The sequence below is a fragment of the Oryx dammah genome, unplaced genomic scaffold, assembly GCF_014754425.2.
Source record: "Oryx dammah isolate SB20612 unplaced genomic scaffold, SCBI_Odam_1.1 HiC_scaffold_18, whole genome shotgun sequence".
Taxonomy (NCBI): domain Eukaryota; kingdom Metazoa; phylum Chordata; class Mammalia; order Artiodactyla; family Bovidae; genus Oryx; species Oryx dammah.
The window spans coordinates 106,749,828-106,777,505 of NW_024070202.1; the positions used below are offsets into that span (position 1 = coordinate 106,749,828).

At 41.1% G+C, this 27,678-nt stretch overlaps 1 protein-coding gene across 4 annotated transcripts in view; it reads right to left on the minus strand.

Moving 5' to 3' along the window:
- TCAF1 (TRPM8 channel associated factor 1) overlaps window positions 1–26,064 on the minus strand; it is a 49,629-nt gene extending 23,565 nt beyond the window's left edge. For 2 of the 4 annotated variants that reach the window (XM_040260067.1, XM_040260071.1), the window contains exon 1: window positions 10,777–10,888. The gene's annotated coding sequence lies outside the window, so the exon portion shown is untranslated. Of the gene's footprint in view, window positions 1–10,776; window positions 10,889–12,912; window positions 13,068–25,932 lie in introns of those variants that run through there. The other 2 variants (XM_040260068.1, XM_040260069.1) reach the window with 2 other exon arrangements.
- Between the last annotated feature and the right edge of the window lie 1,614 nt (window positions 26,065–27,678).

Genomic DNA, 27,678 nt, shown 5'->3' on the forward strand with positions numbered 1-27,678 from the left:
GGAGTTTATCTTTGGCCCTTACCTCTTTTCCTTGTCTCACTCAAGGTATTATGACAAAGCAATTATTAATACATGCTTAGGCTCTGGAGTTAGGCTGTCTGGGTTTGAATCTCAGCTCTGCTGTTTACTAATTGAGATCAGGCAACACTTCTCAGACTTGGTTTCCTCATTCATTAAGTAGGAAAAATGGCATCTACCACACAGGACTGTTTTGAAGATGAAAGGAATAGCATTGGTTAAGTGCCCTTCCATTATTCATATATATATATATATATATATATACACATACATTGCCCAAAATTACTTGATCTAGAGTATATATATATATATATATATATATATACACACACACAGATATATGTGTATATATATCTTTGCTTAAAATTACTAGATTAAGAGTAATTTTATACACACACATACACACACACTGTGTGGGCTACAGTCCATGCGGTTGCAAAACAGTCGGACATAACTTAGTGACTAAATAACAAACTACTATATATACTGCTACTGCTGCTAAGTCACTTCAGTTGTATCCGACTCTGTGTGACCCCATAGACGGCAGCCCACCAGGCTCCCCCGTCTCTGGGATTCTCCAGGCAAGAACACTGGAGTGGGCTGCCATTTCCTTCTCCAATGCATGAAAGTGAAAAGTTAAAGGTGAAGTCGCTCAGTCGTGTCTGACCCTCAGCGACCCCATGGACTGCAGCCCACCAGGCTCCTCCATCCATGGGATTTTCCAGGCAAGAGTACTGGAGTGGGGTGCTACTGCCTTCTCCGACTATATATATATATATATAAAATGCATATAAATGCATGCGTGTGTGCTTAGTCACCCAGACTCTTTGCGACCCCATGGATTATAGCTCCCCTGGCTTCTCTGTCCATGAGATTCTCCAGGCAAAAATATTGGAGTGGGTTGCCATTCCCTTCTCCAGGGGATCTTTCCAGCCCAGGGATAGAACCCACGTCTCCTGCATTGGATTCTTTATAGTCTGAGCCATGAGGGAAGCCCACATATGAGTATCAATTATTTATTATACATACATATATATGTGTATATATATATATATATACCTTTGCTTAAAATTGCTTAAGAGTAAACTATTTAAGTATGTGTATAATAGGGAATTCTTATAAAGTGAAAAAAGTCTAATCTAATGTTAGATTTTTACCAACACTGGATTGTTTATTGACTCTGATTTTTACAGGTTTCATATTTTAGAGCCAATACTAACACTAATGATTATATTTAGTTAAGTATTTTGATGGGTTCTTGAAAAAATCCTTGGCATAGCCCTTGTCTGTGCCTTCCTCAAGCCACAGATGCAAAGGCCCTGGTCCTGACATAACTAATGAATGCCAAGACCCCTACTGAAAGCACATTCTGCCATTTGTAACTGTCGCTAAAACTACAAAGTCTTAACTTTTCCCCCTTCAAATTAGCTCCTCTTGGGTAAATTCCATAAGCTTGAGGTCCCTAGTTGTTAAAGAGTAACCTGCACCCCACAGAGAAGATACAATCAGCAGACAGCTGGTTAATAAGGGCTCGTCCTGCCCCTGCTCCTCCTGGGGTCCACAAACAGCCGGGACAGCAAACCACAAGGAGTCACAGCTGTGTCTCCTCTCCCTCCTGCTCCTCACCCAGCTGGCCACAGCGTTGTCCGTCATGGTTTCCAACACACACTGCCGCTAACCTAGTTTAGGTCCTCAGTAATTCATTCCTGGACAAAAAGCATCTGGCTTCTATGTCATCAGTATCTATTCTCACCTTTATTCTTCTAGTCACAGATTGTATTATTTTCCAGAAAAGAAGACCCAGAGCTTCATCTTTGCCCACAGGGGAAAACCTGAGCTTTCTCCTGGGGTTTAAGGCCTTCAGGGCTGGTTGCTCCTCACTTTCCAGAGTGTCTCCAGCAGCTTCCGGGATACTTGGCCTTCCTGGGCCTGCCCTGATTTAACTTGAGATTCTCTTTCCATTCTCTTTCTTCCTGTTCCCGTTCCCACATCTTTCAAGCCACCAAAATCCTCCCTTTCTAAGAGAAGCTGGTCACAGAAGAGGAAACTTAAACAGCCAATTAATCAATGGAAATATGCTCAATCTCACAGGACATTGAAATAAGTGGGGAGGGGCCAAAGAAGAAAGAGGAAGAGGAGGAGGAGAAGATGATGAAGATAATTGACATCCCAATGTCCCAGAGGCTTTGGAAACACTAGCACTGTCTGTGAAAGGCCTGAGAATCTGAAAGCAATCTGCCAGGGGCAACTTAGTTTCAAAGGTGTGCCCGTCCGCAGAACAGCAAACCTACTAATTCTTACAAAAATCACAGCAGCAGTATTAGACATACGTACAAGGTTGCTCACCACTACACAAAACTACAAATGTACAGATACATGACAAACCTAGACGTGGGGATAGACAGATGACAAGGAAGTTTTCCCAGGACCAGTTTTTGACTCCGAGGGTGCAGGATCGCTGATCCAACTTCCCCGTATCCCCCAGACAGGCCACAGTACCCACCGTGAGACCCTGGGGTGTAGCCCCCCACCCACCACCCATACACACTCTGTAACAGCGGCCATACTGTCAGTAGTGCCGATACTCCAAACTCGCCTAGAGCGGGGGACTCGTAATTTTCTCTCTCTAGCTGTACTCTGAGCTGGTTCATGGGAGAAGAAATATCTGCGGAGAAGTGACAAGAAGGGATGGACAGGTGGCCTGGAGGTTTGAAAAGTAGGAAACAAGGGAGAAGAGGGGTGATTTCCTGCTGAGTTGGTTCCTGGGCTAGAGGGGTGGTGGCCTGAGGGGAGTGGGGTTTGGGTAGAAACACTGGAGCACCCCTTCTCCGTCAGTTTTCCCCTTTCCTGCACTGTGAGTGAGGCTACCGTGTCTGCCCTGATCTGATAGCAATGCTGTGAATGTGGCAAGACAAGTTTTAAGAGGGAGGAATGTTCGAGTAAAGTATGATAATAGGTATTACAAAGCTATTACAAACAATAGAGTTAAATCTAGTTTTCATACCTAGAAGAATGTCCTAGATACATCTGAAGTGAAAATTTCAAATCACTGCAATATGTAGGACACAAACTCACTTTTATATGGATAGAGATACTAATGACAGTAGTACTAGTAAATTTAGGAGTAGTAACGATATAGTGCTTACCAGGCTCCAAGCATCATTATAAATGCTTTATATACATTATTTAATTCTGGGAATAAACCACTGAGGTATGTGCTATCACTATTCCAATTTTAAAAATAGCCAGAATCAAACAACAAAAATAGAAAACTTGATGGCCAGAGGATTTGTTACTTGGTTAAGTCACATATGTGGTAAGAGATTGATTAACCATTCAAACCCTGGAAGTCTAGTATTGCAGTCCATGTTCTTAAGTACCAGAAACACATAAGTCTGTTACTAGGAATTTTATTGTTGTTGCAGAGTTGCTCAGTCATGTCCAACTCTTTGAGACCCCATAGACTGCAGCCCACCAGGCTTCCCTGTCCTTCACTGTATTCTGAGTTGCTCAAACATATGTCCATCAAGTCGGTGATGCCATCCAACCATCTCATCCTCTGTCATCCCCTTTGCCTCCTGCCCTCAATCTCTCCCAGCATCGGTGTCTTTTCCAATGACTTGGATCTTCACATCACGTGGCCAAAGTATTGGAGCTTAAGCCTATACATCAGTCTTTCCAGTGAATATTCAGGGTTGATTTTCATTGAGATTGACCGGTTTGATCTCCTTGCTGACCAAGGGACTGTCAAGAGTCTTCACCAGCACCACAGTTCAAAAGCATCAATTCTTTGGTGCTCAGCCTACTTTATGGCACAACTCTCACAGCCATACATGACAACTGGAAAAATCATACCTTTGACTATTAGTTCAGTTCAGTCGCTCAGTGGTGTCCAACTATCTGCGACCCATGAATTGCAGCACACCAGGCCTCCCTGTCCATCACCAACTCCCGGAGTTCACTCAAACTCATGTCCATCGAGTCAGTGATGCCATCCAGCCATCTCATCCTCTGTCATCCCCTTCTCCTCCTGCCCTCAATTCCTCCCAGCATCAGGGTCTTTTCAAGTGAGTCAACTCTTCGCATGAGGTGGCTGAAGTATTGGAGTTTCAGCTTTAGCATCAGTCCTTCCACTGAACACCCAGGATTGATCTCCTTTAGAATGGACTGGTTGGATCTCCTTGCAGTCCAAGGGACTCTCAAAAGTCTTCTCCAACACCACAATTCAAAAATATCAATTCTTCAGTGTTCAGCTTTCTTCACTGTCCAACTCTCTCATCCATACATGACCACTGGAAAAACCACAGCCTTGACTAGACAGACATTTGTTGGCAAAGTAATGTCTCTGCTTTTTAATATGCTAACTATATTGGTCATAACTTTCCTTCCAAGGAGTAAGCGTCTTTTAATTTCATGGCTGCAGTCACCATCTGCAGTGATTTTGGAGCCCCAAAATATAAAATCTGACACTGTTTCCCCATCTATTTCCCATGAAGTGATGGGACCAGATGCCATGATCTTCATTTTCTGAATGTTGAGCTTTAAGCCAACTTTTTCACTCTCCTCTTTCACTTTCATCAAGAGGTTCTTTAGTTCTTCTTCACTTTCTGCCATAAGGGTGGTGTCATCTGCGTATCTGAGGTTATTGATATTTCTCCCGGCAATCTTGATTCCAGCTTGTGCTTCTTCCAGCCCAGCGTTTCTCATGATGAACTCTTCATATAAGTTAAATAAGCAGGGTGACAATATACAGCCTTGATGTACTCCTTTTCCCATTTGGAACTAGTATGTTGTTCCAAGTCCAGTGCTAACTGTTGCTTCCTGACCTGCATATAGGTTTTTCAGGAGGCAGGTCAGGTGGTCTGGTATTCCTATCTCTCTCAGAATTTTCCACAGTTTATTGTGATCCACACAGTCAAAGGCTTTGGCATAGGCAATAAAGAAGAAATAGATGTTTTCTGGAACTCTCTTGCTTTTTCCATGATCCAGTGTATGTTGACAATTTGATCTCTGGTTCCTCTGCCTTTTCTAAAACCAGCTTGAACATCAAGAAGTTCACGGTTCACGTATTGCTGAAGCCTGGCTTGGAGAATTTTGAGCATTTCTTTACTAGCGTGTGAGATGAGTGCAATTGTGCGGTAGTTTGAGCATTCTTTGGCACTGCCTTTCTTTGGGATTGGAATGAAAACTGAACTTTTCCAGTCCTATGGCCACTGCTGAGTTTTCCAAATTTGCTGGTATATTGCGTGCAGCACTTTCACAGCATCATCTTTCAGGATTTGAAATAGCTCCACTGGAATTCCATCACCTCCACTAGCTTTGTTCATAGTGATGCTTTCTAAGGCCCACTTGACTTCACATTCCAGGATGTCTGGCTCTAGGTGAGTGATCACACCATCGTGATTATCTTGGTCGTGAAGATCTTTTTTGTACAGTTCTTCTGTGTACTCTTGCCACCTCTTCTTAATATCTTCTGCTTCTGTTAGGTCCATACCATTTCTGTCCTTTATCGAGCCCATCTTTGCATGAAATGTTCCCTTGGTATCTCTAATTTTCTTGAAGAGATCTCTAGTCTTTCCCATTCTGTTCTTTTCCTCTAATTCTTTGCACTGATCACTGAGGAAGGCTTTCTTATCTCTCCTTGCTATTCTTGGAACTCTGCATTCAGATGCTTATATCTTTCCTTTTCTCCTTTGCTTTTCACTTCTCTTCTTTTCACAGCTATTTGTAAGGCCTCCTCAGACACTCATTTTGCTTTTTTGCATTTCTTTTTCTTGGAGATGGTCTTGATCCCTGTCTCCTGTACAATGTCATGAACCTCCAGCCATAGTTCATCAGGCACTCTATCAGATCTAGTCCCTTAAATCTATTTCTCACTTCCACCGTATAATCATAAGGGATTTGATTTAGGTCATACCTGAATGGTCTAGTGGTTTTCCCTACTTTCTTCAATTTAAGTCTGAATTTGGTGATAAGGAGTTCATGATCTGAGCCACAGTCAGCTCCTGGTCTTGTTTTTGCTGACTCTATAGAACTTCTCCATCTTTGGCTGCAAAGAATATAATCAATCTGATTTCGATGTTGACCATCTGGTGATGCCCATGTGTAGAGTCTTCTCTTGTGTTGTTGGAAGATGTTTGCTATGACCAGTGTGTTCTCTTGGCAAAACTCTATTAGCCTTTGCCCGGATTCATTCTGTACTCCAAGGCCAAATTTGCCTGTTACTCTAGGTGTTTCTTGACTTCCTACTTTTGCATTCCAGTCCCCTATAATGAAAAGGACATCTTTTTTGGGTGTTAGTTCTAAAAGCTCTTGTAGGTCTTCATAGAACTCGTTCAACTTCAGGTTCTTCAGTGTTACTGGTTGGGGCATAGGCTTGGATTACTGTGATATTGAATGGTTTGCCTTGGAAATGAACAGAGATCATTCTGTTGTTTTTGAGATTGCATTCAAGTACTGCATTTTGGACTCTTTTGTTGACCATGATGGCTACTTATTTCTTCTAAGGGATTCCTGCTCACAGTAGTAGATATAATGGTCATCTGAGTTAAATTCACCCACTCGAGTCCATTTTAGTTTGCTGATTCCTAGAATGTTGACGTTCACGCTTGCCATATCCTGTTTGACCACTTCCAATTTGCCTTGGTTCATGGACCTGACATTCCAGGTTCCTATGCAATATTGCTCTTTACAGCATCGGACCTTGCTTCTATCACCAGTCACATCCACAACTGCGTATTGTTTTTGCTTTGGCTCCATCCCGTCATTCTTTCTGGAGTTATTTCTCCACTGATCTCCAGTAGCATATTGGGCACCTACCGACCTGGGGAGTTCCTCTTTCAGTATCCTATCATTTTGCCTTTTCATACTGTTCATGGGGTTCTCAAGGCAAGAATACTGAAGTGGTTTGCCATTCTCTTCTCCAGTGGACCACATTCTGTAAGACCTCTCCACCATGACCCATCTGACTTGGGTGGCCCCACACGGCATGGCTTAGTTTCATTGAATTAGACAAGGCTGTGGTCCGTGTGATGAGATTGGCTAGTTTTCTGTGATTATGGTTTTAGTGTGTCTGCCATCTGATGCACTCTTGCAACACCTACGGTCTTACTTGGGTTTCTCATCCTGAAAATCTATGGATACGGTCCTCAAAATCTATGGAGGCCACATTACCACAAGCTAACACTGACTGCATAAGAAAGGAAGAGGTGAACAGTATTCTTTCTCCTTATACAAACCTGTTGTTGTTCAGTGACTAAGTCGCGCCTGACTCTTTGCGACCCCATGGACTGCAGCACACCAGGCTCCTCTGTCCTGCACTATTTCTTAGAGTGTGTGTTGTTTTTTTTAATGAATTTATCTATTTTAATTGGAGGATAATTACTTTACAACATTGTGGTGGTTTTTGCTATACATCAAAATGAATCAGCCATGGGTGCACATGTGTCTCCCCGTCCTGAACCCCCCTCCCACATCCCTCCATGCCCCATCCCTCTCGGTTGTCCTAGAGCACTGGCTTTGTATCTCCTGGAGTTTGCAGACTCCTGTCCATTGACTCAGTGATGCTATCCAACCATTTCTTCCTCTGCTGCCCCATTCTTTTGCCTTCAATCTTTCCCAGCTTTAGGGTCTTTTCCAGTGAGTCAGTTCTTTGCATCAGGTGGCCAAAGTATTGGAGCTTCAGCATCAGTCCTTCCAATGAATACTGATTTCCTTTAGAACTGACTGGTTTGATCTCCCTGCTGTCCAAGGGACTCTCAAGAGTCTTCTCCAGCACCTCAGTTTGAAAGCATCAATTCTTTACCACTCAGCCTTCTTTATGGTCCAACTCTCACATCCTTACATGATTACTGGAAAAACAATAGCTTTGACTATATGGATCTTTGTCAACAAAGTGATGTCTCTGCTTTTTTAATATGCTTTCTAGGTTTTCTTCTGAGGAGCAAGCATCTACTTCCTTTGAATTGTTGTATGTATTACTATAATAATTAAAAATAGCATGTGCATACACGCTAAGTCACTTCGGTTGTGTCCAATTCTTTGCAACCCTATGGACCACAGCCCACCAGGCTCCTCTGACCATGGGATTCTCAGGCAAGAATACTGGAGTGGGTTGCCATATCCTCCCCCAGAGGATCTTCAAACCCAGGGATCAAACCCAAGTCTCATTATGTTTCCTACATTGGCAGGCAGGTTCTTTACCACTAGTGCCACCTGCAAAGCCCCAAAACAGCACAGATAATACAAATTCAACCAAGTAAACCCCGTAAACAATTGAATATATAAATGATTAGATTCATCAACTGATTTTATTTCACTCATCCTAAAACATCTTTCTTCATCTCCTGACAAGTTATGCATTTGTCCACCAATAAATCTGATTTCCTCCTCTGTGGAGGTTTCTTGAACTTTGCAGCTGATTCTATCCCTGCTTTAACTAGCTAACAGTGACCCCAACACTTGATTTTTAAACCAAATACTTCTTTCTTGTGTTTGAATTCCTGTTTGTCCTCCTAGCTTGATGTCCACAGATGGGACACAGCCTGGGGGAATCCTTATTTCTCCTCTTAAATTCTTCACCTTTGGTTTTCTTTATGGATCCTGCTTTCTCTGCTTTCTCCAGGCCCACTAGCTAATGAAACCCAAGGTACTTCTAAAGCAGAAGGCATCTCGGGCACAATTTGTAACTTAGGGGATAGAGCTTTATAAGTCCCTTGCCTCTACCACAAAGAGGCCCCATGGTACATGCACAGGGTCTCCTTTTAAGAGCTGTATCTGTAAGAGAGAGAAGGTAGAGGTCTAGCTTTGGATACTGTACCACACCTACATTATAGCTTGATTTCAAATCCCCAAAGCAGAGTAAGTGTCTGAGGTCAGGGGACACGTTTTATATTTTTGGATTCCACCCCCAGGAATGAACAGGTACTCCATGGATGAATGACTGAATGATGGATGTGGGTATTAAGGGCAAACTTGGGATCACTTCTACAGCATATAGCTACTCTGGCCTTGAAAAATGATTCATATCACAGACACCAACTCTACAGGTCCTGGTCAATTTTTACCATCAACCTCTTGTTTCTTTTTCTTTATATGTCTAATATCTCTTCCAGTGTCCACCATCTTCTGCTAATAGTAGCCATAATCAGGGTGGGTTTGACACCTTTCATATTGTGTTTTAGATATTACCAGTTCAATCTATTGATTTGATTTTCACTTAAAATGGTTTAATCCATACATTTAAAAGAATATGTAATGCACATAGAGGGCTTCCCAGATGGTATTAGTGGTAAAGAACCTGCCTGCCAGTGCAGGAGCCTCAGGAGACGTGGGTTTGATCCTCGGGTCAGGAAGATCCCCTGGAGAAGGCAATGGCAATCCACTCCAGTGTTCTTGCCTAAAAACCCCATGGACAGAGAAGCCTGGTGGGCTATCGTTAGAAGAGTCACAAAGAGTCTGACACCACTGAACACACATACATGGAAGAATATGGATATTAAAATAGTCATAGAACAATACACAAAATTAAACGTCCATATACCAATCACCTAGCCTAAAAGACAGACCATTACTAATACCTTTCAAGGCACTCTTGTGGCCTTCCAGAATCAATTCCTTCCCCATCTCCATAAATGTAGGCATTCCAGACTTTGCTTTTTCTGTTCTTCCAGTTCAACCCTAATGCACTCTTTTCTTAATCCCCAAGTTCCCTCCGGGGGCTCTCTGTCTTTCACTCATATTTGCTCACTTTTATCACTCGGTAATTCCCAGGAAAATCCAGTAATGTAAGAGTATGGGCCCAGGAATGAGACCTGAGTTTTTTGTTTTTAAATCTACCTGCCGCTTCTTACTGTTGATCGGCCTGCTTTCCAGGGTGTCTATCACATGGACAGGGTGGGAGAGGTCAGTCCTTAGCTCTGCGGCGGCTGTCAGCACTCAAGTTCTGGTGTGGGATCCCTCTCCCACCTCCCCCTTCCAGGCTCTAGGTCGGCCGGATTTTCTTCCCCAGGCCCGGAGCCAGTCAGCAAAGAGCATGTCGGTGACGTCAGAGGAGTGGAGAGGGGGTTGAGATGGGGGGAGCCGGAGGCGGAGGGGTGAGGGGAGGGGAGACCAAGGAAAGCTCGCGTGCATTGGCATGGAATTCTCCAGGCCTGCTGGCAGGGAGCTTAGGGTGGGTTGGAGGGACACAGATCATCCGCCCCTGTTAGACACACACACACACACACACATACACACCCCTCAACCAGTCTCGGGGGAGTGGGAGGAGGGGCAATGCGAGTGGGCGAGGGATCTTAGACCCAGAGACGGTGTTTGCAAAGATCAAAGGGCAGGAGGACAGAAGTGATGTTCCATCCCCAGCTGCCAGTGTGTTCCTGAGCAAGCTCTCCCTGCCACCACCCAGGGGCTACGGCAGGCTCGCCGATAAAGCTGCGGATAAGAGGCTGTTTGTTTCTCTAAGGCCAGGCCTGCGCGGAACTCGACCACACAAAGCAATTAAACAAACATCAGATGTCAGAACCCGGAGAGGAGAAGCAATGCGGCAGGAGGGACGCAGAGCCGGAGAGCCGAGAACAATCACTCACAGGAAGGTGGACGCAACAGCGAGGGGGTCCGCCCCTCTTTTTAGGCACCCGCAACCACGTCCCTCGCCGGGCCCGCGCCCCTCGGCCTCCGGCGCCTGCTTCCCCCTACCCGATCTCAGCGCATGGCCACCCGCCCCTGGTCCGGCCTGCGGGACGTTAGGAGAGGGCCACTCACCAGGTCGCCCCTGCAGTTTCCACGGAGGCAGCTGGAGCAAGCAAGGATGCGTGCACAGAGGGGTCCTTGGTTCTGCGGGGAAGGGACGTCCTCGCAAACAGCTCTGGGCGAGCGAGCTGGGCGGAGCCCGAGGGGGAGGAGGGGAGGGGCTCCCAACCAGTCTCCTCCCCGCTCCCCCCCACCGCTTCCTCCTGGGCGGGGCCGCGAGCCCGAGGGGCGACGCTTGGCAGGGGACAGCACTTCTTTGTGTCGCCGGCCCAGTGGGCTTGGCATTGCGGTGGCCCCCATCCGGACAGTGGGGGTGGCGGTTTTAATAAAGCCATATACTTCTCTGACTATTCATTAGTAAAGGAAAAGGCTGAACAAACCACAGGATACAGTCTACAGAATATTATTCAATTCTTATGAAGAGTTTAGATCTCCAATTCGTAGGAGGAAAGTACTGGACATATTGCCTAGGGAAAAATAAAAGTGGTAGAAATTGTTGAATAGGCTCTCGTTTTTGTAATAAAAAGCAGTCGCGTATATTTGTATTATGGTGCGTGAAAGGACAGATTCATCTTTCCCTGCTAATATTGTTTAATCTGAGGAATACCGAAGGGCAACTTTTACTTACTTCTGCATCACATGCACGGTTATGTGTTACCTTTGTAAATTAAAAATAAGAATATATTATATGTCAAGCTACCAAAATTGGCTGAAATTTATTCTGTGTACCTTTCAAATCCTCTCTTTTTCTTGAAGTCTTTTCTGATGACCAGCTGACAGCTGCTTGTCCCTTCTCAGAATTGCCAGTTCCTACTTTGTGTGGTGACTTCCCCGAGCTCAGGTGTTACTATACAATGGTTAGGAACTCAGACTGTCACCAGATGATCTGGAATCCATCTTAGTGCTATAGTTTATGGGCTAGGTGACTTTGCACAAGTTACTTAATTCTCTGTGCCTCAGTGTCATGATCTATAAAATGGGGATGATAAAATTGGTACCTATGTCACAGTCCAAGGCTTAAATCTGCGAGTGAATACCTACACAGTTCTTAGATCAATGTCTGGCAAACAGTAAGACTATGAATGCTTATTAAATAAAATAAATACTCTAGTCATCCTAACATTTGATAGCATACAATGTTTCAGGAAAATGCATACCTTTTAACCTTGAGTAAGATTTTGGTCCAAATCCAAGTCATTTTTTTCTCTCCCCATCTCCCTTCAACTCCCTTTTCCTAAATTAAATTGTATGAACAATATTCAATAGGATCATGTGTATTATGTGAGCTCACTGGCAGGACTTACATAGAGGTAACAGCAGAAATAGAAATCAAGGGATCCCAAATTCAGGATCTTGCTCAGTGGAGGGGTGATGGCAAGGAAGTCTTCTACCTTCTCCAGGGGCCAGGGTTCTCAGCTAAACAGGGAGGGTGGCTGACTTGTTAGCTAAGACCCTTTTGGGTCTGAAACACCAAGATTAGTAGCACCAAGATAAAACTCCAAAACACCGAGTTTCATGAAAAATTTAAAATTCAAAACAAGAATGCATATATTACTTACATACAAATAAATAATAGAAGGACAAAACTATACATGGGAGGGATAGTTGTATCTAACTTACCTCTGAGGATGGCGGTGTGCGAGTTGGTGGGGAAAAGGCGTTAAACCTCATATTGTTTCTTAAAAAGAGATACACAGAGGGAGCGAGGGATGGACGTTGAGACGGAAAGAGGGAGCTGAAGGTGATCTGATAAATGTGTTGTGTTGTTTTCTGTGCTTGTCTGTTGTTTTGAAAGAGTCTATTATGAAAAATGTTTGGAAAGGGCAAGAATGCATTAGACTCTTGATGGCTACCTTTCTGGACGAGAAATACAGCACTAAAGAAATAAGAGCCAGAGTAGTAGGACCGGGAAAAAAAAAAAAAAAAAAAGGCCAGAAACAGACATGGAGAAACCTCAGGGAATCCTCTTTGAAAGATGTCTGGCTTTTTAGGCCCAAGTGGTCTCAGGCCGAAAACCCAATCGCTTTCTCAGCCCCGCTGGACTCACTGTCCCCACGCCCCCGGCCGCTTCCCTCTCCCAGCCCAGCCCAGCCGCAGGGACCTCCGTCTGTGCTCCGTGGCCAGAAACCTTATCTGTACAAGACTCACCCGTTGTCCAGCAATATCCACACCCACTACTTCAGAGGGAGAAGGGGCTCCTCTGCAGAGGTGTGACACGGAGAGGGGGCACACAGTCCAGGATCTGATAAATGGGGGAGACGGTGGTGGAACCTGCGGGTGAAGGTGGGCCGCGGTGGGAATGGGGGAGAGAGAAGGAGGCCGTCCCGGTAGCTGATTGGCGGACGCAACGGTGGGGGCGGAGCCGTCCGACTTCCCTCCCTAACAAACCGCAGAGGCCCCGCTTTGTGTCCGTTTCTGGGCGAAGATGCCGCCGCAGATTTGCCCCAGCCCTGGCAGGGAGGCAGGGCAATTTGTCAAAAAAGGAATCCATGAGACTGTTTACCAGCCAGCGAGTTGGTTAATAAAAAATGATAGATCTTTATATAAAATAATAAAGCTGTTTCAGTGAAACATTAATGATCCTACTTTTGTATGTTTCTATTTTTCTAACAGGAAAAATAAGGATATATTTGGCTACCTTAGGAAGTGGGAAGGGTTGACAGGTAGTTTTTTTTCTCTAGAAATTTTGTATTTTTTAAACGTTAAAAAATACTTTGAAGTAAAAAAATAAGACTGTTTAGTAAAACCACTCAACGTATATATCCAGCAGAAATGCATGTACTAGACATGTACTAGAATGACGTACTAGAGTGTTCAAAGTAGCACCATACCATCTTGGAAGCTACCCCAAACCTCCCCTCCCTGCTTTCTCACCCCTACTGCCACCCTGTCACTATCTTCTATTATAAGAGTCTTACTCAGCCATTAAAAAGAATACATTTGAATCAGTTCTGATGAGATGGATGAAACTGGAGCCGATTATACAGAGTGAAGTGAGCCAGAAAGAAAAACACCAATACAGTATACTAACACATATATATGGAATTTAGGAAGATGGCAATGATGACCCTGTATGCAGGACAGCAAAAAAGACACAGATGTGTATAGCGGACTTTTGGACTCAGAGGGAGAGGGAGAGGGTGTGATGATTTGGGAGAATGGCATTGAAACATGTATAATAACATGTAAGAATCGAAATGCCAGTCTATGTCTGATGCAGGATATGACACGCTTGGGGCTGACGCGCGGGGATGACTCAGAGAGATGTTGTGGGGAGGGGGGTGGGAGGGGGGTTCATGTTTGGGAACGCATGTACACCTGTGGTGGATTCATGTCAATCTATGCCAAAACCAATACAGAATTGTAAAGTAAAAATTAAAAATAAATAAATAAATTTTAAAAAAAAAGAAAAAAAAAAAGAGTCTTAAATATGTTTTCAGACCAACAAATATTGAGAATTTATCATCCAAAGGTCTGCTTTAAAAGAAATTCTAAAGGATATATCTCAAGAAGTGATAAAATAATCTTAGGTAAATAATCTGAGATGTAAGACAAAATGGTGAGAGACTTTCAGTTCTATCATTGAGAGAATTCCTTGTTTGGAACAACCCTTCCATTAAAAACAGCAATAACAGTTGGGTAAAATATAGGAAACAAGGGAAGACTTTGAAGAGCAAACAATATAAACAGAACTTGAGACGCTACAATCCTGAAGCAAGGAAAACACAGGATATGAACTGTACATTCGCTATGGCTTTTTCTTTTAGAGCATTTTCCAGTTCACAATGCAGGATAATTGAGGCCAAGCAGGAAGTGTCAGTCTTACTGGTTCAAGATTACCAAATGAACTGGGACTCAAAGGGTGAAATTTCAGACAAGAAGAAACCTCAGAGAAGTGAATCTAAAAATCTATGTACCAATCAGTCGCTGACTGATTTCTAAGCTCTGCATGCACAGGGGGAGACCCAATAAACTTGCAGAAAGTAGTGGCTAAACTGCCAATCAACTGAGCCAGCATTTTGGTAGTTCTTGTTGTATGGAAATATGGAGGTCGAGCCCCATCAAAGTAAGTGATTCTTACCAACACTCTCTGCTTTCAGCTGCGACACGAGAAAAACCATGGCAGATGAATAAGAACGATGCATAAGTAAGGTCTCTGCTCTTGGGTAGAAGAAAAACCTGCAATGGATCAGTTCTAAGAAAGCATAAAGCTAACCTTTGATACTATCAAAGTAATCTTCTGTTACTTTATCTGTCTCCCACTTCAAAAAAAAAAAATCCTCTTTGGAAAAAAATAACATCAACTAGAACTTCCTGATTTTTCATTCATGATGTCTGTATCTAATCAAAAATTTAGAAGGAGGCTAACAATAAGGATGAATTATGAAGAACTCAAGAGAAACAACAAAACATAGAAACAGACTTACAAGTGGTTTAGACGTTTGAGTTCCTAGACAGGAACTGACTTTAAAAGAACTGTGATGAATGGAATGTATTCAAAAATAAGAAAAACAGGCTGGAGGATTCCAGTATAGAATTAAAACTGATAAAATGTTAAAATAGAAATTTTAGAAATAAAAATAATCATTGAAATCAGGAATTCAATAGTTAGCTGTAATAGCATGTTAAATACACGTGACCAAAGAATTGGTGAACTCCAACAGGAATCAGTAGAAACTATTCAGAAATAACACACAGAGGAAAGAAAGGATGCTGCATAAGGAGATGAAGATATATAGAAAGAATATAATAAGAATTATGAGACAAAGTAAAAGGGGATGACGTGTAATTAGGCTCCCAGAAGAAAAGGACAAAGAATGAAACAGAAGCAATATACTGATAATTAATGACAGAAAATTCCCCAAAGGGCTGCAAAACATCAAAACTCGGATTGAAAAAACCCTCCTCATTCCATAAGCAGAATAAATAAAGAGAAAACTTCACCTAGGCAGATTATAATCAAATGCTAAAAACCAATCTTAGAGAGGAAATCTGTAAGTTAGTGAGAAATAAAGGATGATTTCCATTTAGAGGAACAATAATGCATAGGGCTTTTCAAATGAAATGACGGAAACCCAGAACACAGTGGTATTGCTTTAAAAAAAGAAAAAGAAGGTAATCTGCCAACCTAAAACTCCATGTATAGCAAAAATATCCCTCAAAAAGTGAAGGCAAAATAAAGACACTTTTAGATAAACAAAAGCTGAGAGAATTTGCTAGCAATACAATATAAAAAGCAGTTCTTCAAGATTAAGAAAAATGACCCCAGATGGAAGTACATAACTGTAGGAAGGAATCAAGAATCCTGGAAAGAGTAAATACATAGGCAAATGTAAGTCAATATCGACTATTTAAATAAACAAAAGCATTTTATGGGAATATAAAAGCATAAAAATATACAATAACAACAGCACAGCTGCAAGATAAACTGGAATTTGTTACATTGAGCCTACACATACCCTGATACCAAAGTCAGACAAGACTACAAGAAAGGAATATTACAGGCCAACATCCTGATGAATATAGATGTAAAAATCCTCAATAAAACATTACCATAATGAATCCAACAGTACATTAAAAAAAAAATCATACACCATCATCAGTTAGGATTTAGTACAGGTATGCAAGGATGTTTCAATATCTGGAAATCAACTTCATTTCAACTAACAAAATGAAGTATAAAATCATCTCAGCAGATGCAGAAAGAGCATTTGACTTTGTCACCCAGGCGGAGGGCGACAAACCTCCTTGACAAAAATGTGAACAAACTGGATACAGAAGGAATATACATCGACATAATAAAGGCCATATATAACAAGCCTACAGTTATCATACCCAAGAGTAAAAGATTGAAAGTTTCTCCTCCAGGATCAGAGACAAGATAAGGGGTCTCTCTCTCATTTATTTCCCCAACATAAGTAGTCGAAGTTCTAGCCAGAGAAACAAGGTAAGAAAAACATATGCCATCCAAAATGCAAAGAAGTTAAATTATTTTTGTCTGTGGATATGTCTGTTTGCAGATGACTAAATTCATTTATTAAGCTTTTCTATATATAAATTTGCAATCAGAGACAATTCAGATTATTAATTCTTCCAACCCATAAACAGAATTATCTTTTTATCTGTGTCTTCAGTTGCTTTCATCAGCATTTTATAGTTTTCAGTGTACAGATCTTTTACCTTCTTGGTTAAATTGTTGTTGTTGGGTGTGTGCTCAATCATGTCTGACTCTGTGAGATCCCATGGACTGTAGCCCACCAGGCTCCTCTATCCATGGAATTTTCCAAGCAAGAGTACTAAAGTGGGTTTTCATTTCCTGCTTCAAGGGATCTTCCCTACCTAGGGATCGAACTTGTGTCTCCTGTATTCCTGCACTGGCAGGCAGATTCTTTACCACTGAGCCACCTACTTGCCTTTGGTTGAAGTGGCTCCCAAATATTTACTGATTTGATGCTATTATAAATGGGATTCTTTCTAAAATTTCCCTTTCAGGAAATTGCTAAATTGCTGTTAGTGCAGAGAAACACAACCGATTTTTGTACGTTGATTTTGTATCCTGTAACCATACAGTCAACTTACCTTCAACAAATGTGCAAAGCACACACGGTGTAGAAAAGATAGTCTCTTCAATAAATGGTGTTGGAATAATTGGATATTCACATGCAGAAAAACAAAGTTGAATGCTTCCCTCATACCAAATACAAAAAGCAACTCAAAATGTATTACAGACTCAAATACAAGATCCCAAACTGTTAAGTTACTAGAAGAAAACATAGGAAAAAGCTTAACACTGGGCTGCACAATAAATTTTTGGATATGACCCCAAAAGCACAGGCAATAAAAGCAAAAGTAAACAAGTGGGACTATGTCAAACTAAAAAGTGTCTGTACAGGGTAGGAAGCAACAGAGTAGAGGGACAACCAACAGAATAGGAGAAAATATTTACAAGCCATATATCCAATAAGGAGTTAAGGATATCCAGAATACATACGGAATTGAAACAGTTCAATGCCAGGAAAACAAGTTGTTCAGTGAAAAATAAACGAAGGACCTGAATAGACATTTCTCAAAAGAAGATATACAAATGGCCAACAGAAATATGGAAAAGTACTCAAATCCACTAATCATCATGGAGGTATAAATCTAAACCACAAGATATCACTTCACACCTGTTACAAGCGTTACTGTCAAAAAGACAAGAGATGACAAGGGTTGGTGTGGGTGAGGAGGAAGGGGAGACCTCGTGCACTGTTGATATGAATGTGATTGGTTCAGTAATCGTGGAAAACAGCATAGAGACTTGTCAAAAAATTAAAAATAGAACTACCATCTTATCTAACAAGCCTAGTTCTGGATGTATATTCAAAGGAAAATAAAACCAGTATCAGGAAATAATATCCACACTGCCACATTCACTGCAGCTTTAGTTATAGTAGCCAAGATATGGAAACAACTTTATTCATTAATCCATCTGAAAAGTGTCTATCAAATGGATTAATGGATAGAGAAACTGTGGTATATATACACAATGGAATTAATTTAGCTATTAAAAAAAAAGAAATCTTGCCATCTGTGACAACATGGATGAACTTTGAAAGCATTTTGTTAAATTTTGAAATAATGCAGACACAGAAAGACAAATACTGTACCAACTTCATTTATATATGGAATATGAAACAGTTGAACTTACAGAAGCAGAGAGTAGCATGGTGATTACTAGGAGCTGGGGAGAGGTTGGAAATGAGGAAATATTGATTAAAGATTGCAAAATTTCAGATTTTCAGGTTGAGTAAGTTCTGGAGATCAAATGTATAGCTCAATGACTATTAGTTAACAATATTGTATTACATACTTGAAATTTGCTAAGATGGTAGATCTTAATTGTTCTCACCAAAAGAAAATGGTAAACTATACAAGGTGGTCAATATGTTACTTAGCTTGATTGTTGCAATCATTTCACAATGTATACTCATATCCAAACATCACATTGTACACCTTAATATGTGTATGTGTGTGTGAGTGCTAATTCGCTTCAGTTGTGTCTGACTCTTTGCGACCGCATGGACTGCAACCCTCCAGACTTCTCTGTCCATGGGATTTTCCAGGCTAGAATACTGGAGTGGGTTGCAGTGCCCTCCTCCAGGAGATCTTCCTAACCCACGAATCAAACCCACGTCTCCTGTGTCTCCTGCACTGGCAGGCAGTTTCTTTACCACTCGTGCCACCTGGGAAGCCCTCCCCAAACCTTAATATATGCAAGTTTTATTTGTCAACTGTATTTCAATAAATGTTATAAGTATGCTATACAATTAGAGTTACTACTAAAATATTTGACCTAAAACTTTACAACATGTAACTTAAAAATAAGAGAAGGAGTAAAATAGTGGGAAATAAAGGAGAACAAAAGAAAGAATGGAAAGAAATGAAAGAGATAAACCAGAAAAAATTAAAAGAAAATAATAAGATGGCAAAAATAAATCTAATTCTATTACTAATTACAATAAATATAATTGGATTAAATTATTCAATGTTAAATTATAAATTGTCAAATATTTTAAAAACCTAGGCTTAAAAAATACACATATGTTTATGATATATATACTTTTTAATGTATTGGTATCTCACTATGGTTTTGTTTTTTTTTTTAACTTATTTGTTTAAATTTTACTTTACATTTGACTATAGTTGGTGTACAATGGCATGTTAGTTTCAGGTATATAGCAAAGTGATTCAGTTATACATATACATATACCTATTATTTTTCAAATTATTTTCCCACTTTGGTTATTACAAAATATTGAGTAAAGTTTCCTGTACTATACAGTAGATCCTTGTTGGTTATCTATTTTAAATATAGTAGTGGGTATATGTCAATCCCAAACTCCCAATTTCTCTCTCCTCTCTACATTTCCCCTTTGGTAACCATGTTGCTTTCTAAGTCTGTGAGTCTCTTTCTGTTTTGTAAATAAGTTCCTTTGAATCATTTTTTTAGATTCCATATATAAATGATATCATATGATATTAGTATTTCTGTCTGACTGATAATCTCCAGATCTTCATGTTGCTGCCAATGGCATTGTTTCATTCTTTTTAATGGCTGAGTGATATTCTATTATACATGTGTATCACATCTTTATACATTCATCTGTTAATGGACAGTTAGGTTGCTTCTATTCCTTGATTGCAAAAAGCACTGCAGTGAACACAGGGGTGCCTGTATCTTCTCAAACCATGGTTTTCTCTGGATATATGCCCAGGAGTGTGACTGCTGGATCATATGGTAGCTCTATTTTTAGCTTTTTTAAGGAACCGCCATACTGCTCTCAATACTGGCTATACCAATTTACATTCCCACCAACAGTGTAGAAGGGTTCCATTTTCTCCACACCTTCTCCATCATTTATTGTTTGTGGACTTTTTGATTATGGCCATTCTGACTGGTGGTAGGTGCTATCTCATTGTATCTTTGATTTGCATTTCTCTAATAATTAGTGATGTTGAGCTTCTTTTCATGTGCCTGTTGGTCATCTGTATGTCTTCTTTGGAGAAACATCTATTTAGATCTTCTGTCCATTTTTTGAATAGATTGTTTTTTTATATTAAGCTGAATGAGCTGTTTGTATGTTTTGGAAAGTAATCCCTTGTTGGTAGCATGTTTTGCAAATAGTTTCTCCCATTCTGTGGGTTTGTTTTTCATTCTATTTATGGTTTCCTATGCTGTGCAAGAACTTTTGATAAACAGATCTACAATGAGAAATTTTAAAATCCACCATAGCAGTGAAAGATTTTAACGTATCTATTTTCGTAATTGATAATTCAGGCAGATAAAAAATTGGTGAAGGTATGGCACGTATGGATTGCATAATTAACACACTTGTTTTAAAGGAATATGTAGGACATTATATAATTAGAGACCACACATTATTTTCAAGCAAATAAAACTGACAATTTGCTAGGTTACAAAGCTAACTTCAGTAGTCCAAAGGAATTGATATCATAATTCTCTGAATTAATTATAAATTAGCTAGACAACATTTACTAGAAGATGATAAAATATTCTTTACGAAGAGATTGTAAACTAAAATACACATTTTAAAAAATTCGTGGCTCAAACAAGAAGCCATAATGGAAATGATAAATATTTAAAGCATGATAGCAAAATATTCATATCAAATCTTATAAGATATAGCTAAACAGCATGACACAAATTTATAGCCTGAAGAGCTTATGTAAGAACAACAGCACAAAATTAACGAGCTAAGCATACACCTTAAAAGCTCAGAAAAGACATAACAGAGAAATTCAAAGAAAGCAGGAAGAAGTAATAAAATAAATAATAATTAAGAGAACAGACAGGGGTTTTTTTTGTATGTGTATGTGAAGAGATGTATGTGTATGTGAACAAAGTATTCCAAGTTCTGGCAAAATTAATCAAACCAAAAAGAGAAAGGAAATATATAAACCTTAATAATGAAAAAGCAGTCATAAAAATATAAAATATTTAAATAGATAATGAGAGAAAATGTGAACAAATGTGTTGCATTAATTTTGGTTAAATATTTTGGAAAATACAATTCATGAAAGCTGACTCCATAAGAAAACCTAAATAGTCCTATAATCCTTCAAGTAATTGGACAAACAAGTTTAATGACCTCTGACAAACTAAATTCCAAACCTTGGGTGTTTTGCTGGTGATTTGAAGCAATATTTGACCAGATAACTCCAATCTTGCACAAATTCTCCCAGAAAACAGCAACAGTGAGAATACTACTCATCTTATTTTATGAAAAGATACTGACAACAGGTAAGGTTAGTACTATAAAGAATATTTACAGGCTAATCTCAATTTCCACATATAGATGCAAATATCTAATGTTTATCATTATATCTATAAATAAAAGTTATCACATATTTATCATAGTTTATTCCAGGAATGTAAAGTTGATTTAATATTAAAAATTGAATATTGAACCTCACCTAAATAACATACTTAAAGAAAAAGTCATATGAGAAAATCAATAGCCATAGTAGAAGCATTCAATAAAACATTTACTCACAATAAAAGTGCTTACCAAAAGAAGAACAGAACTTTCTTATCATTGGACAAAGCATTTACAAAATAACCATCCTGAATGCAATATTTAAAGCTGATATAGTGACATCTTTTACTTCATTATCTTAAGGATAAAACAAGATGCCCCTCTCTACTTTTATTTAATATTACACTGGAAGTCCTAGCCAATGTAATAGGACAGGAAAAAGAAACTGAAAGTGTAAGGATTAGAAAAGAAAAAACAAAACTGTTATTATTTTCAGAAGATATGATTGCTTTTGTAGCAAATGTGATGCTATAGGTAAATTTAGAATTATTAATGCAGGTTATCATGTTTGATACATAAACAATATATAAAAGGCAATTGGATTTCTATACACCAGAAACAAACAATGGGCTATAAAATATAATCTTTATAAAACAAATATTTATAATAGCAGTGAGAATATAATGTACTTAGAAATAAAGTTAACAGAAGCGAGCAAAAGGGAACAATGAAAAATATTAAAAAACATACAAAACACTAAAAAAAACTAGTGATAAGCTAAATAAATGGCATTATATACCAAGTTCATAGATGGAAACTTCACCTTGAAGAGGCCATTTCTCCCAAATTGATACATAGAATTAATGCAATATCAATAAAGATTCCAACTCCTTGTTTGTTTGTTTCCTGTTTTGAAGAACATGACAAGTTCGTTTAAATATTTATATGGAAGGTCAAAGCTGCAATAATTGATTTTTTAAAAATCCCTTGAACCAGAAGAAAGATGTAGGAGAATATTTCCTACCAGATTTAAAGATTTATTATAAAACTACTATAGTTAAAAGCAATTTTGTATTGGCAGAGTTAGACAAATAAAGAAAGAGAGAAGGCAGTTTAAAAGAAACTCATGCGTATATGAAAAACATGATTCATACAGATCACTGGAGCTGGGACAGTTGATTGTTCATATGGAGTAAATAGTATAATAAGAAACTTCCAGGTGGATTACGACATTACCAAATTCAAAACTTTAAAAGTTTTTAGAGAAAAGTAAAGTAAAATTGAAATTAAAATTCAAACTTAATTCTCTGGCAGAGATAGAAAGACATACAAAGAAAGAAAAGCTAAGCACCAACTAAAAGCAGATATTTGCAACATGTACAGTTAACTAGGTATTGATTAACATCCAGATTGTATAAAGAAAGCATTCCAATAAGACAATAAGAAAGACAAACAACCCTATATGAAAATGATAAAAGGCAGGAAGCAGAACTTCCCAGAGAGAAAGCTCATCATTATATGAAAATATGGTCAGTTTCATTAGTTATCAGAGAAATGCTAATTAAAATAAAAATAGAATGCTATTTCATGCCTATTAAACTGGCTAAAAATGAAATTTGATAATGCCAAATTGTGACAAGTATGTGTAAACAGAGGAACTCTCATCTGTTGCTGGAGAGTGCAAGCTGGCCTAACCCTTTGGAAACAGTTTACCAATCACCTAATAAAGTTGAATATAAAGAAATCTTATAACCCAGTAGTATAACCTAGGTGTACACCCTAGGGAACAAGAGTGAACCAGAAGGCACGTACAAGATAGTTAGAGGGCATTATTTGTTAATATCCCTTGTAGTGTATGTGTGTGTGTGTGTATGTTAGTCTCTCAATTGTGTCCGACTCTTTGCGACCCCATGGACAGTAGCCCACCAGGCTCTTCTGTCCATAGGGTTTTCCAGGTAAGAATACTGGAGTGGGTTGCCATTTCTTTCTCTAGGGATCTTCTCAACCCAAGGATTGAGGCCCAATCTCCTGCATTAAAGGTAGATGCTTTACTCTCTGAGCCACGATGGAAAATGGGCCCTAACAATCCCTCCCTCCAGATATTCATGGTCTTGTGTAACCCTCTCATTTTGAGTTTGGGCTGTAACTAGTGACTCACTTCCAATAAAAAGAAGATGGCAAAAAATGATGGGATGTCACTGTTGAATTTAGATTACAAAAAGACTGTCTTGTCTTTGTGTCTGGAAGCCTTCAAACTAGTGGAAGCAAGCTGCCATGGTATGACTAGGTCTTATGCAGAGGCCCATGTGGCAAAGTACTGATGTGTCCAACCAAAGCCAGTGAGGCCAAGAGGTCTGCCAACACTCATATTAGGTGAGCTTGAAAGGGATTTCCTTCAGCCAGCTTTGAGACGACTATAGCCCCAGCCAACATCTTGCTTATAGCCAGTGAGAGACAGTGAGTCAGACTCCCAGCATAGCTCCTCCTCAATTCTTGACCCATTGAAACTGTGAGATATAGCATTTCTGTTTGTTTGTTTTGCTGTTTTAAGCTGCTAAGTGTTGGTGTAATTTGTTACATAGCAATAGATACTATTAATAATACAAATCCCAAATGAGCAATAACCAATAAATGTAGAATGGATAAATTAAAGTATGTTGCTGTTCAATGCCAAGTTGTGTCCAACTCTTTGCAACCCCATGGACTGTAGCATGCCAGGCTTCCCTGTCCTTCGCTATCTCCCAGACTTTGCTCAAATTCATGTCCATTGAGCTAGTGATGCTACTCAAACTATAAGCAGTGAAAATGAAGAAATCATCACCAGGGGTGAACCTCAAAAACCCAAGAATTCATATAGTATAATGCCACTAATATGAAAGTAAAAAATAGGGAAAGCCAACACATATATATGGTTTTGGAATATATTAGACACTTCCCTTGTGGCTCAGTGGTAAAGATCTGCCTGTCAATGCAGGAGATGCGGGTTTGACCCTTGAGTTGGGAAGATCCCGTGGAGAAGGAAATGGCAACCCACTCCAGTCTTCTTGCCTGGGAAATCCCATGAACAGAAGAGCCTGGTGGGGCACAGTCCATGAAAGAAAGAGTCAGACACAAGCGACTAAAAAACAATAAAGGAAAGCAAGGACATGATTAATACAAAAGTCAGGATAGATATTATATCTCAGAGAAGAGAGAAAGATAGGCATGACTGAGGATACAGAGGAGCATCTAAGCTATGTTCTATTTCTTGACCTAGGAGAAGGTCAGGCATTCACTTTGTATGTTTTATATATCTTTCATTTGGAGAAGGAAATGGCAACCCACTCCAGTATTCTTGCCTGGAGAATCCCATGGACAGAAGAACTTGAAGGGCTATAGTCCATGGGGTCGCAAAGAGTTGGGCATGACTGAAGCGACTTAGCATGCAAGCACAACTTTTATTAATGTTTAAAAAAAATCAAACCAAAGGAAAAAAAAAAAGCAAAGTACTGAAGTTAAGTCAATTCACAAATAAATATTTTGAGGAACGTAAGGATGGATGGGTGGTTGGTCAGCTAGACAGATTCATCCTGCCCTTTTATGTCTAGCTGGACTGGCACTTCTTCCAAGAAGTTTCCAACATCATCTGATTCATAAATCTTTTTCTCCTATACGAAAGGGCCTCGCCATTGCAGGATGAGCCAACTCAGTGGCCAGCTGGGGGATGTTTACCTGGGAACTGTTGAATTCAGCACTGACCGCCTCAGGCCCAACGCATTGCAGGCGAAGCTGTCCACCCGGTTCCCCGCACCCACTCTCTCGCCCCTCGCCCTTTCCTCCTCTGCGGTAGATACACTCAGCGCCGGATGGCGCCTGGAGCACTTGGGGAGGAGAGGACTTGCACCTTGGGTTTCTGCAGAAGCCAGCTACCCCCAAAGAATTCAAGAGCAACTCCCTAGGAGGCGAAATGATTCGCCTCCAAGGTTCCTTTCGGTTCAGATCTCCATGACTCCCCGCGGGAGCGCAAAAAAAAAAAAAAAGCACAAGGAAAACAGGAGGTCCCTTATCTCCAGACAAGCAAGGGTGAATAACAATGCAGCAAGAAGGGGACTGAGATGGAGCCCTTGGGATTCACCACGGAAGGGGCCGAGAGGTAAACAGCGAGCAGCTCCCGGTGCATTCGTCCGCTGCCCTCCCCTCGAGGACCGCAGAGGCCCCGTGGCAGTCCCCACGCCTCCCGGACCCCGCACAAACGCACGTCCCGGGCACCCCCCCACGTCTCCCCGTCTCCCCGCGCGGCCACCCGCGCTGTGGCCTCTGTCACCGCCAGGCCTCTCTTGTCCAGAGCCCATCGCGGGCCCACACTCACCCTTAGCCCCGCTATTCCCTGCAGCGCGGGTTGGGGGCAGAGGGCACCGGCTAGGAGGGGGCGGCCGCAGTTCCCAGGGGGCAAGAGCGCCTCAGGCGAAAAGGGACTGGGCGGCCGACCGAGTCCAGGGACGTGGAAAGGACAGGGCGGGACGCAAAGGAGGCTGTCCTGGGAGCTGATTGGCCGCCGCGGTGGTGGGGGCGGAGCCTGGCCCACCGCCCGGAATCGCAGAGGTCCCGCTTTGTGTCAGTTTCTGCAGGAAGATGCAGCCTCACATCCAGGATAGAGACCCCAGCCCCCGCCCTGGGAGTGCAGCAGGGCAATTTGCTGTAAATCCGTCAGACTATGAACTAGTGAGCGGTTGAAAATGATAATGCATTTTCATAAAGTATAATGCACAATTATTTCCAAGGGCAAGTTAAGTCTATGAGTCCTAGGCATATTTTTAATTACAAGAATAAAGTTGCCTTAAAATGGAGGGTATAGTTACATTCTTCCATAAGAAGAAATCAATCTCACTTTGCTTTTATGGAGAAAAGGGATAAGAATGAGGAAGTTACTATTGATACTTATCTTCATAACCACTGAATTGTTTTAAAATGTCACGAGTTGTCTTATAAAGCAAATAAAAGGGAAGGTATGAAAAATTTTTGCTAACCAACGGATAGGTGACAGATACTGGGCATGAGGCAGAGAAAGAAAGACATGGCTGTTGAAAACCTGGACACTGAAGTGCATGCCTCATCTTCTACTTACTAGCCGGGCCTGCATTCCATTCCTATGGATGCCCTAACAAGTGACCACACACTCAGTGCCCTGAAACAACAAGTTTGTTATCTTGCAGCTCTGTAGGTCAGAAGTCCAGAGAGTGATCGAGCGTCTCGCTAGCTAGGTATATCAAGGTGTAGGCAGGGCTCATTGTTCCTTCCGTAGCCTCTAGCGGACTATGCTTTTCCTTGCCTTTTCCAGCTTTGAGAGGCTGCCCAAATTCTTTGGCTTGGGGCCCCTTGCTCCATTAATCAACAATCTCATCCCTTGGATCTCTGTTTCTGTCGTCACATCCTGTTCTCTGCTTCTCCTCTTCTATTTATTTCTAAGCAAGTTTGACCTGTTAGTTCCTTTGTGCCCTGGATCCAATAGGCCTCCCTCAATTCTAAATTCTACCGCCTTTTTTATGCTCATTTCCCTTCTGTCTTTCTGTTCATAGTTCTTTGTCCCCCAGATAATTTTTTTTTATGTAGGTAGAACATGGTATCAAAACACTTGCCTTGTTCTCTTACTTCCACTGAAGAGTCTGCTGCTACTCGGAGCTCAAAGTTGTTGACATACATGTGACATGTGTGAGAAAGGACTTCCTAAACTCCTAGCGGCGGTCACTATAAGATCCCAGTCTGCCTGAGCTCCCCTCGCCCTCCTTTCCTCCTCAGGCCCAGAGCCAGTCAGCAAAGGGCATGCTGGTGACGTCAGAGGAGGAGGGGTGAGGGGCCCCGGGGTGAGGGGCAGCAGCAGGGGGAGGAGAGAGGCTGAGCAGAACAGCCGGGTCGCCGTTGGCCAGGAATTTGCTGGCTGAAGTCTGTAGTCTGCTTGTGTTTTTGCAAGCTGGAGGAGGTTCACAGACTGCCCTGGCTGTTTCCTGCCAGCCCCCAAAACACACACACACACACACACACACACACACACACACACCCCTAAAGCTTGGAGGGCCAGGGATCTTGGCCTCAGGGATTTTTTACTGAAACCCTGTGG